Below are 8,050 nucleotides of genomic sequence, written 5' to 3'. Positions count from 1 at the left end.
CGGAGGGTTGAGGATGGGGAGGCTGATGGCAACAGGCAGTACCTTCCCAGGTGGCTGCTGCTTTCAGCCGGGCCAGTTCACTCGCCTCAGGCACGCCGACGACCACTTTGCCTTCCTCCTGATAGGTGCCCCAGCTCTGCTGCGCATCTTTCCGTTGTATTTATTGAGTTTGTGTATTTGACACTCAGTCCTGGGGTCAGTTGAAGACCTTAAATTAGTTGTATTTTTAGTTACGACACAGGTGGCACTCAGTACCAAGCCTCCCTGAGTCTTAGCAGCTGCTTTAATGAGAAATTCCTGGTGGGTCCTGAGACCTCCTGAAAATTCCCTAGTGTCAGTCTCTCACCACTGTCATCCACCCATTTCCTCCGGGGAACTGAAGAATTGTTTGAATGTTTTACAAAGAGAGACTCCACCTGTAAACTGTTTGCTAGCTTGTCACCAGCAGCCACCTCTTTGAGCTCTAGGGCCAGCCAGGAATGGCAGTCAGCCGGGGGCAGAGTCGACCCCATGTCCGGAAGAGGGGCCTTTCCACTTTATTTTTGGTGACTCCATCCTTCCTTGGGAACCTCAAATAAGAAAGGGGCTTAATGGTTGCTCCCAAGACTCGAGTCTCAGAGTGGATTACCCAGCATCCAGCGGGAATGATGGGCAGATTTATCACCCACGTGCACATGTGGGGAGAGGCCGCTGAGCAGCTGATTGTGTTTTGCTGGGATCAGTATTTTCTGGATGTTTACAAAAGATCGAGCTGCGTGGTCAGGGTGGAAGCATGCCAGAGGGAGCTTGGGCGGGTTTTCCATGAGGCCATCGAGATCCAACCAAAGGCGATTTCTCACCCTGAAGATCAGAGTTTTAGCAGCGCCGCCTTTGCAGCTCTCCTGCAGTGCTTGCGGTGGGCCAGCAGGGGGCTGCACTTCCTCTAGGCGCATAAACTAAACGCCCAGTCATTTGTGATATGCAGGAAGTGAGCAAAATTGAAGGCAGACCCATGTCGAAATTTAGCTTCAAGAAGAGATAGGTGGACAGCTTCATGAGACATTCTGTTAAATGATAGATTTTTTTTTTCCTTCTTTATAACTAGCCAAAGTTTTCAAACGATCACATTTCAGAATGTTTTCTTTTAAGCCTGTACTTGGGCCTCATCCCACTTGACCTAAACGTCTTTCACGCCACTTTGTAACACTCCGCTGCATGGGCACAGTGTCAATTTTTATGGAGGAGCTGCAGCATCTCCCGAAGAACCTTACCTATGACTTTGCAAAACGAATGTACTCACGTTCCTGATTTGTACGTAGACCCGTGTGAGTCTCCCGTGGACTTGTATACAGATACCTTAAAGCCAGAGTGGGGCTGTAAAGGATAACCTAGTTCTCTTTCCTATAGAGATTCTATTTTATTTAAAATCTATTTTTACACTAGTTAGAGTCCTGCTCTTCTGGCCAAGTACTTGTCTTGCATGTCTGATCTTGCAGAAGCTGGGATGGATCGTAGCATACTAACTAAGAGACTTAGAAGTGGTTTACAGAGCTGGCTCCTTCCTCATTTCCTGCCATGGCCTCCCCAGCGGCTGGAAAGCCGAGGTTTGCAGTACAGGTGGCCCAGACACCCTGAAAGGCTGCACCCTGAGGAACGAGCAGACAGGCACATTTCCAGGCTACTTGAAGGTCGAGGAAAAAAATATGTAAAGAATGTTTTTTGTTGTTTTTAAAATGGTCATAGAGTTGTGTGTTTTGAATTCAACAAAATTATATAAGCCTGGAGCTGTTAGTGTTTTCTTCAGGCTAAAAACAAACCACTTGACGTACCCATACTACCTGGAACAATGAAATGTATTAAAATAACCAAACTTTGAAATGATTCTACCCCGTGTGAAATTTGTGTCTCTCGGACAGGCGTTTGCTCGGCGCGTGGAGCTGACGCTCCAGTGGCCTGGATTTCAGAAGCAGCCTGAAAACCAGCCCTCGGCTGTGCAGGGAGCAGCTCAATGAGCGATCTGTCAGCCCTCTCGCTCGGGTAACAAGTAGCTGAACCACAGAGTAGGGAAAAGATCTGCATTTGGAGGCTCACGGGGGAGAGGCACACAGTTCTTTAGAACTAACAGGAATCCATTTAGAAACCTGAGAATGTTTTCCAGGCCACACCAAGCCGAGAGAGTTTTACTTTGGAAATCGTCACAAACGTGACAGTTTTAAAATATGTTGAATAAAATAAAGCACCCAAACCAACCGTCCCGTTCCCTGTGTGCTTGAACGGTGCGGTTGTCTTCCTCAGAAGGGCTGAGAGACTGCTTTAAACAGTCAGCTGGGAGAGGACAACTTGGCAAATCGTGGATGGACAGCCTCTGCCGTCGCCTGGAAACCACTTCCTGGGCAGTCGGGGCGCACGGGCTCCAGTGCTCTCGTGAGGTTTGGCTGTGGCCCACGGCAGCACATCCACAGCTCGGGTGGCTTCTTCAGGCTCGGGCGCCGAAGCCCATGGGCTTTTCAGGAGCAGGCAGCCACTCTGTCTCCCAGAGGACGTTGCTTCGCCTCTGCAGAACGGGTTCCGCTGCACTCCTTGCTCTTGGCAGCAGGAGGGAAAGGTTGCACCGCAGAAAGGCTCTGCGCGGCCTCGGCACCGGCTCCTGCTCCTTAATGGTGTCGGAGGACATCTCAGCTCCCCAGAGACCCAGCCGTCATCTTAAGGGTTAGGAAGCCACGCTCCCCAGAGACCCAGCCGTCATCTTAAGGGTTAGGAAGCCACTAACCGTTTGTCAGTGGCAAGCTTTGCTACTGGCCAGGCCTTTTCGTTCTTGCCTATGAAAATCTGTCATGCGGCATTCCCAGAAAGGCTGCAGAGTGGCCACTCCAGCAGATGTCGCATTTAAGGTGTGAGGTCCTAAATGAAGGAAAGAAACAGTGATGTAATAATGGGGAGAAAAGTCTTCCCTTTCACAAACCCCTAGTTTTCTCCAGGGGTCAAGGCCACATGTCTCCTTCCCTCCTGCAGTAGAAAGTGGACTTTCTCTCCCCAGATGCTGTACTGGTCTGCCTGGAGCCAACAGAAAGCCCTTCTTTGCAGTTGTGTGTGAGGGGACACTCAGGCCAGTTCCATAGGCTGTGTTCAGGTTTTCAGTGTGGAGGGTTTGTAGGGAGGAGAAGAAAGGAAGCCTCCTCCGTTCGGATTAACGTATGACTGGCCTTCGTTTGGATTCCACCCTCTTTCCAGTTTTTCATGGTAGGCCCTCTGCCTTGCCCCCGGGAAACCCAAGCATGCTCCTGGAACAACCGCAAACACCAGACGGTAGGTTCTAGCAGGAGGTGACCTGTACTTCTAGAAACCAACACCTGTGGGATCGTTGTAGCTAGCTTCGTTTGCGTGAGTGCTGCGGGTCGCCCTGCAGTCCTGTCATCTAGGAGAACGAGAAAGGGCTCTGCAGGTGGTTCTTAGTCGGGATGTTGCATTCTTGCCACATCAGAGAAGGCTGTGGAAAGCCGAACCATCTGTTTCCAACAGGATGACTGTAGTCTTTGGGACCTGCTGTTGACTTGCTTTGGGTCAGAAGCTTTTCACTGGAACCGTCTGGAAAATGTGGTTTGGGCACTTGGTGTGGAGCTATCTGTGCTGGTACAGATACCATCTGTTACTCCGGGGCTGTCTGCCGAGCTCACTGAGTGAACTCAAGCCGCTTCGCCCATTTTCAGACCACATTGGAAGTCCCCTGACCCAAGACTCCTTTTAGATCCGGCCCAAGGTTGCCTTTCTGAAGTCAATGTGGGGAAGTTTGCCTGTGGGGGGAATGCAATCAGTGAGCCAAATCCCTTGTGCTGTTCTGGGACACAAAGGGTGACTGGAGTTTTATACAAATAATGCTTGCATCATACTTTTTTTTTGCAAATCATGCAACCCTCTCCACGTTGTTTCGCATGTGTGCAATGCGTGTTATATGCGTGGGCACATTAGTTGCAGAAACTACAGTCCAGTGCCCAGGATAAATCCACTCTAGGAGAAACAGTTAAGATGACTCTCTTCAACAGATGAAAGTAAAGCTGCACCATTGACATAAATGTCAGATGGAAAAGCCGGCTCTGACCAGGCCTCAGAACCAGACCACGCTCCCTCCCCATCCTTTGCCCCAAAGAAGCAGCAGGTCTCAGACCAATGCCCGTCCATTTGTTTCCTCGTGTAAAAAGGAAGAGCCCACTCACACCCACCAGAATCGGTCCGTGATTCTAAATCTTTCAACCGGTGGTTATGGTCCAAGAGAGAAAAAGTTCAGTCCTTCCCTAGAGGACTCTGGGAAGGCAAGTCCTAGGAAAAGAATGAGGTGTTTCCACAACTTGGGCAGCTTGCGCGTATCACTTTACATCATTAACGGCGCTTAGCACCCACAGACTTCAGTGCTGAGAGAGAAGGAACTCCAACTAATTCCTAGGGCAGAAGAACAGACCCCAGAGAAAGTCAAGAAGAGCAAACAGAGTATTTCTGGGGAGTTGCTCTCTTGAAAACACTCCAGGGGAGAGGGCCCACGCTGGCTTATCACACGCAGCCCCAGAGGGTCTTCCAGCAGTGGATTTTCCAGGAATTCTCTCTCCTGAAAGGCTGGACTTCAGCGGTAGCCATGCCCGCACACATATATAACGGAGTAGTAGATGCTCACGCAGAAGCTCGGAGCCCAAAACGGTCTGCTAAGAGCACAGCGGCAGCAGAGCCGCGGCACCCTCCCTGCCCTCCGGAGAAACACGGTAAGGGCCTCCTGCCCGGCGCTTGCCTCGTCCGGCACTCTCACTGCATTTGTTTCCCTGCTGCGGAAAACCAACACCAACTGGCGTTGCTCCCACTCAGGGCCGACTGCAGGCGGCTGAGGACAGTGCAGCCAGGAGGAAGGGGAGGCCGGCTCGGCCCGCCTGCCCCAGCACATTTGACTTTAATTACGTGGGAACATGCCTGGGCTGGGGGCTGCTGCCAGAACTCTCCTGGCCCCAACGGGGGAGGCCTGAGCCGTGGCCCAGAATCTTTCCTCAAAGTCCATACAGTGCCTCTCGGTGGGTGGCTGCCAGTCCAGCCCTTTCTCTGGCGAGAGCCGGGCTCTGCTTGGCCAGCGTGCGGGAAGCTCTCTTCCGCCTCTTTCTTCCCGTGTGTGTGCCGGCTTCCCTGCTGCCCGCGGCGCCTCTGCCTTTCACAGCTGTAAACAGAAGGTGCCATGGCTTTCAGAAACAGAATAACCCATGATCCACACCAAGCCCCTCCTTTTAAGGCCCACTGGGGAGGGTTGCTTTTTGGGGGAACTTTTACCAGACAGTTGTGGTTTTTTTTTTAACCCTCTGAGCTGACATTCTTGTGCGGGAGGGAGGTAATTTCCTCTAAGGAACCCTGACTGGGTCACTGTCAGCTTGTGTGAACCCTCATGGGCTAAGAAAAACCTAGAAAGACATCTTTGAAGAGACCTCTTTTCTGGCACCTGGTTGTCCCAGTCAGGCCTGAGGGGCAGACCCAGAGCTGACAGGGACACCTTGTGCTTGCTTGCTGAGAGTTGAAGTGGAGGAAGTCCCGCCGTCAGTTCTGAGGTGTTTGCTCCTAAGGCTGCCGTTGGTGTTAGGAGCCAGCAAGCTGATTCCAACTCACAGCAGCCCTACAGGGCAGAGGAGAAACGCCCCGGAGGGTTTCCGAAGCTGTAAGTCTTCCCAGGAGCAGATTGCCAGGTCTTTCTCCTGCAGAGCAGCTGGTGGGTTTGAGCCCCCGACCTTCCGGTTCGCAGCCAAGCACTTTACCGTCATGCCCCAGGGCTCCTTCCAAGGCTAGCCACCATTTACTGAACAACTGCGTTCCTAACAACAGTCCTTGTGCCGAGCACCTTCTGTGCGTCATGTCATTTGTCCTCAACAACGCTGTGAGGTCAGAACAGGTATCGCATCCTGGGAATGAAGAAATCAAGGCTCAGCGAGAGACAAGACTTGGCCAAGGTCACAGAGCTGATAAGACGTGAAGGCAGTCAGTGCTCAGACTCGGCTCTGTCCCATCTCAGTGTCACCTGGGCTCATCACCACTCTCATCTCCTGCTTCCCCTGCCTTAGGGACTGGGGGCAGTAAGGGACATGGCTCCCGGTTCCTATTTCGTTGTTGCTTTTGGTGGGGAGATTGTCACTGTGGAGTTGACCCTGAGTCACGGTGACCTCACACGTGTCAGAGTAGAGGACACTGTCACTGTGGAGTGACTCATGGTGACCTCGCACGTGTCAGACTGGAGCCATGCTCCTTGGGGTTTTCAGCAGCTGGTTTTCGGAAGTAGATGGTCCCACTCTTCTTCTGAGGGACCTCTGGTGGACTTGCACCCCCAGCCTTCTGTTGGCACGTTAGCCATTGGCACACCCAGAACCCCCGTCTGGGGAAGGAGAGCACTGGGCGAAGGCCACTTTTGGAGTAAAAGCTGTCTATCCCCTGTGCAAGCCTCCCCTCTTCTCACGGGGCTCCCCAATTTCTCCCTCTCTCTGCCCGCACTTCAGTGTGGCCTGAACCAGAGCCAAGAAGGGCAAAGGAGGAGGAGAAGCAGGGTGGCTTTGGGAAGTCATTTCAATCACCTGTCGTGGCCCTTTGGCCCCAGGAGGTGTGGCGCCCCATCCTCACCAACCATCGGAGCCCACAGCTCAGTTCGTTAACACAGTTTCATGGACGCTAAGGCGATGCCCCGGCTGGAAAAGCGGTGGACGTCTACTTGGACAGAACTACCCAGACTCTAAGGATCCTCTGGGACAGTGCCGGCTTGGCTGCCGCTACAGATCAAACCGGCACGAGCAGGCTGACTGGAAACGCTGGATTCTGGAGGGATGGGCCTAATCCGAGCCTTCAGCTGGTTACAGAATAAAAGGCGAGAGGAAGACTGCAACAAAATCCTGGAAATTACAAGGGAATGCTGGGCAGCACTGCTCATCTGGCGGGTGGGAACTGGCGTGGGTCTGCGAGTTTGCAAGCATGTTCCAAGAGCTTTTCCTTTTGCTTTTTATGATTATAAAAGCCAAACTTAATTTATGATATAGATCCAAGACTTATTTTTGTGTTCCATTATTCCATTTATCCTATTTATAATTATACAATTATATATAATTATATATTCTAAATACTGTAAACAATAGGAAGAGCTTTAGCTTTCAAAACACAAAAGTATACTGTTTGTATGGTGGTTTTGTTTTGTTTTTTAGTTTTTAAAATTAAGGTGTAATTAATGTCCAGTGGCTCCTAAGTGTTCATGTTTAGTGCTCTGTGCCCACTGAATACAGTTCCCTTGTTTGTTCCCATAAGAGGATTGTCCTGCGGCCACCACCAGCTGATCCCATGACAGGTGACCTGACAAGTGTCCGTTATTGCATCTGTTTCCTTTCTGTATCTTTCATATAGTAAATATTAGATAACATTTGGAGAAAAAAAAAATCATGAGATGTCAGACTCTGTACTAGCATGGGCCACAGGACCTTTCTAGTAAAAGCCAGGATGCTCCTTAGGACGAGGATGGTGAGACTTTGTCTCGCCCACCTTGGGCATTTTCTCAAGAGGGACCAGTCCCTGGAGAGGAACATCCTGCTTGGTAAAGTGACATAAAAACCCAGCCCACCGCCATCAAGTCGAGTCCAATTCATAGCGGCCCCCGCTGGGTTTCCAAGGCTGTAAATCTTTATGGAAGTAGATTGCCTCATCATCCTGTCAGAGAGCGGCTGGTGAGTTTGAACCGCTGGCCTTCTGGTTGGCAGTCCAATTCCTTATGCATTGTGCCACCAGAGCTCCTTTGGAAAAGTGGAGGGTCAGTGAAAAAGAGGAAATCCCTCAATGAGGTGGCTTGACCCAGTGGCTGTGACAATAAGGCTCAAACATCCCTACGATGGTGAGGATGGCGCAGCACCAGAACGTTTGTCCCCGGGGTCACCGCAGGTGGGGCGGGCCGACGGCGCCGAACAGTGTCGTCCCCGGGGTCACCGCGGGTGGGGCGGATCGACGGCACTGAACAACAGTAAGTTATAAGAACATGGCATTAGCAATCGTCTACCACTTGGACAGAGTTTTTGGCTCTGAGAGATTT

This window comes from Orycteropus afer, unplaced genomic scaffold (assembly GCF_000298275.1).
Source record: "Orycteropus afer afer isolate SDZICR_OR568_19922 unplaced genomic scaffold, OryAfe1.0 scaffold00048, whole genome shotgun sequence".
Classification (NCBI taxonomy): Eukaryota; Metazoa; Chordata; class Mammalia; order Tubulidentata; family Orycteropodidae; genus Orycteropus; species Orycteropus afer.
The sequence above is the reverse complement of the archived record's forward strand: the minus strand, read 5'-3'. Positions refer to the sequence as shown.